Raw genomic sequence first — 4,035 nt, 5'->3', positions numbered from 1 at the left:
GCTTGATCCAAGGGAGGGTAAGGGGAAGATTCAGTGCCAGGGCAGGCCTGGAACGGTGGTTGGAGGGCACTGGCCGAGGAGGTTTCACAGAACCACAAAGAGGACCACGATGAAAGGAATCCCGAATGTTAATTCCTTCTACAATATTTTTTTGAGAACCTACCTTGTGCAGGCACCACTCTGAGACGCTGGGGACAAGACAGACAGATCCTCCATCCACGTGTCCGAGATCCGTGGGCTCTCAGGGCTTCTTCTGCCTACGAGATAAATAGGGTCAGACCACCCAGCACCTGTGTTCTCTAGTTTAGGGCTCACAGCAGGTGGGAGGGCCAGCCTCTCTCAAGGCTCCTCAGACCCTGGACCCCTGGGGCATCCCACCTCCCCAACACGGGACAGAAGCTCCTCTATGATTCCGCTCCCTCCCTTCCCTCAGAAGACAAAGCTGAAAAAAAGCACCTGTTAGAATCTGATTCCCAATCCACCTGCCAGTTAGTTCTGGGCTCAGCTCCCATGTGAATTTCTCTTATTGCTAATTTCTTTTCATTTTTGATAAGCCTCTGCCACTTCCGCACAATCCCTCCAATAGCTCAGTGAACACCCAAAAAAGGAGGGGGACGATGGAACCAATTTTATCATCAGCTAGTTGGAAACATTGCTCAGTAATGCATGTTTTAATTCCGAAAAGGTTCTTCAGTTTTTTTTTTTCTAATTAGGGAGCTGCGGGGAGGCTTGCGGGAAGATCTCACCCACTGTGGGTGCAATGTCTCAGGGTTCATGTCCCAGTGTCTGTGGAGAGATGTTGATGCCTTTTCCACTCACTTTCCCAGACCTTGACATTTAAAGCAATTTGGCGAACACAACTCCCTGGTAATTTTAAGTTTCCTATTTACCTATACGTTTGCATGGTGGGCTGTGAACATTCCTATCTACATCTCCATATATCCTACAAACATCTCTGGTAGCAGATGGGAGAGATGCATATAGCAGAATGTTCTGCGCAGCAAAAGAGCCGCAGACAAGGCAAAAAGCCTACCTCCCAGAGTTGATTAAATCAATTGAGATACGGCCACTGAATGGGAAACCATGTAGCTATTAAAGAGAATAAGGTAACCCACCGTTGCATATGGGTTGGTCATATCATCGTATATGCTCTAGTATAATTTACAATACTGTGTTATTATGTATCATATTAATGAAACACAAATTACTAGTATTTATTAAATAATATGTATCATTTATGATTATTTTGTATTACGCACTGCAAACCACTGTATTAACACATCATACATTAACTCATGAAAAATCAAAGTGCAGAGAACTGCAGAGTCAGTCCATTTGTATAAAAATAAAAATTGGAGACTATAAATACGTTTAAGCACATGAGTGTGTCTATCAACCGTCGGCAGCAGCGAGGCTCAGCAATTCCCCGCGCATCAGCATCACCTGGAGCGCTCCACCGGCGGGTCTAATTTGGCAGGTGTCGGTGAGCCGGCGAGGCTGCAGGGCTGCGAGCTCCCAGGTGATGCTGCTGGTCCGGGACGAGGCACGCACCTGGGCTCAACCGCGGGAATGTGGGGGACAGGGAGCTTTGGGCTTTTTACTTCTTTAACACTTACGCATTCATCCCACAACCCTTGCCGAGCGTGGGCTCCGCACAGGGCAGCCGCGGACCGCCCGGGGGTCGGGCTGGCAACCAGAACGGCCACCTTTCCTCCGCTTCCGGCGTGCTTCGCCCCAGAGGGGAAACTGAGGCTCCGACGCGCGCCGTCGGTGGTCTCGGACTTAGTCTGGCGGAGCTGGGATTCGAACCCTGGCTCTGCGTCGCAGACAAGCGTTCCGCCGGCTCCCGAGTTCCGGACACGCCTCCTTTGCCGTGGCAGTGGGGACTCCCGGACCACAGCCCCAGCGCACGCGGGAACCCCTCAAGGCAGGCCGGTCGGTCGGCGGGAGTCCGCGGGGGAGCGTCCGGCGCGCGCCCGCTGGAGCCCCGCCCCGCCCCGCCGGCCGCAGGGACGGGGCGGGGCCGCGCGACGGCCGGGCGGGCGCGCTCGCGCTCGAGCTCGTGCCCGCGGGGCGAGCTCACGGGAGCGACGCCAGGATAGAGGCTCGCGGAGCCGCCATTCCAACGCAGGCGCGGTGGCCAAGTGGTAAGGCGTCGGTCTCGTAAACCGAAGATCACGGGTTCGAACCCCGTCCGTGCCTGGCGTCGGGCTTCCTTGGCTGGGAGACTTTTTAGGCTTGGGATCACTTTTCCAGAGTGGCCCTCCGCAGAGCCCGCCTCCTGTATTCCGCAGCTAGAGCCTCGCCCTTGGGAGCCATGGGTGCAGAGCCGGCCAACTGTTTTCACCCTGTTTGAGTTCAAGTTCTCTTCCCCTCCTCGCCGAGGGTGAGCGTCTGGGTGGTCTGGCCTCCGCGCTTCCGCAAGCTCGGCCCTGCAGACAGCGCCCCCTGCCGCCCCCCGCGGGAAGTGACGGGTCCCCCGGACACCCGCGGCCCCGGGCAAAAAAAAAAAGAAAAAACCACCCTACAGCTGCTGGCACTTGACTGGAGAGCCACTAAGCTTTTTCCCTCAACATTAAAGTCCAATTTTACCCTCTCGAATGAGAGGACTGCCGTGGCCTGATGCCGGGCCCACACCCAGAGTCAGCTGCTGGCTGGCTTGCTGTTTTAAAAAAGAAATCCGTTGCAGGCACTGCGTTCGAGAGAAATCCTGCCTAGACGTGCAGCCGTTCTGACGTGAACACCTAAACCGGTGTGAGCCTCCGTTTGCCCTTCTGTGAAATGGGTCTCTGGCCAGCCGCAGGCGTTTGTGAAGTCGCTGCCGGACACGCTGGCGGGAGAGGCGGCCTCAGTAAACGGAGCTAGGGCCGCAGGGAACCTGTTTTCTTTGCACCACGAAAGGATGCACCACGGGGCTGCTCGAGTGCAGTATGCGGTGACCTCGACCCCAGGGAGGTGGCCTATTGTGTCATCCGAAAACCGGCTTGACCTAGCGCGTGGAAACCTGTGTCAGCCTGACATTCCTAATAGAGTCATGGAGCTCCTGGCGTATGCGTGGTGGAGCTGAACTCAGGGGGTACCTCGGTGAACCAGACAGATCGGGGCGAGCTCTCTCTGATGGAGAGAGTGGGGCTGGGGATGCGATGGGGGGGCGGGGAGCCTGGCGGGAGCGGCCGGCGGTTAGACTCCCGGACTTGCCAGGCTTCATCAGCATCCCCAGGCTTGTGGAAACGCCGATCGCTGGGCCCCACCTCCAGCGCTTCTGCCTTCAGTAAATCCGAGATGGAGCCTGACCGTTTGCATTTCTAACTACCTCCCACCTGATGCTGATGCTGCCGGACCACACGGAGAACCGCTCTTCGAAAGACAGCCCCATTCTAAAGCCACACCCTAAACCCCGGGGGCACGTGTGTGTGCATGTATACAAATGTGGAAGCTCACACACATGAAAGTAGTGAACAACAGGGCTTCTCACACTTCAACCTGGGGCGCGCAGGAAAGGGCAGGTTCTGATTCTTTAGTGGAACCGGAGACTCTGCATTTCTGCGTCTTGCTGATGCTGGGATGACTGGTCCCCGCCTTCCCTGACTGGACAGGCGGTAGAAGGATCCACACCAAATTAACAGTCGTTGCCTGTCTGGGGGGATGTCTATTCGGAGAGCTGTTGAAAGGCTTCCTTCATTTCTATCCTGTAAAGGTTCACATTGTTTTGGATTTTCTGGGAGATGATTGTATTACATGTATAATTTTTTTTTCTTTCCAGAATCACTCCAGAGCCCACAAACCCAAAGATAACCTATTAGAACACAGGCACATTAGAATGATCCAGAATTAAGACAGATAATGATTGAGTGTCCTCTTCTCTCCACTGGGACACCCATTCATTTCTTTTTAAAGAAGTGTCACAAAAGAACACTTAGGCTCTTCCCTTTTAAAAATATCCCAAAATATTCCTCCCCCTTAAACAAACAGAAAACCACACTGCCCCCCACGGGTAGGCCAGTATCTGTGGGGGGAGGTTACTTGTCCAGGGAG

The 4,035-nt window shown here is 54.4% G+C and overlaps 1 non-coding gene across 1 annotated transcript; it reads left to right on the top strand.

The window, feature by feature from the left end:
• Positions 1-2,130: 2,130 nt before the first annotated feature.
• Positions 2,131-2,202, top strand: TRNAT-CGU (transfer RNA threonine (anticodon CGU)). Its single transcript has one exon. It is a non-coding gene; the product is annotated as a tRNA-Thr (tRNA).
• The last annotated feature ends 1,833 nt before the right edge of the window (positions 2,203-4,035 follow it).

This window comes from Leptonychotes weddellii, chromosome 5, assembly GCF_054177405.1.
Source record: "Leptonychotes weddellii isolate Sample4059 chromosome 5, ASM5417740v2, whole genome shotgun sequence".
NCBI lineage: Eukaryota > Metazoa > Chordata > Mammalia > Carnivora > Phocidae > Leptonychotes > Leptonychotes weddellii.
This window is presented reverse-complemented; position numbering and strand designations above follow the sequence as displayed.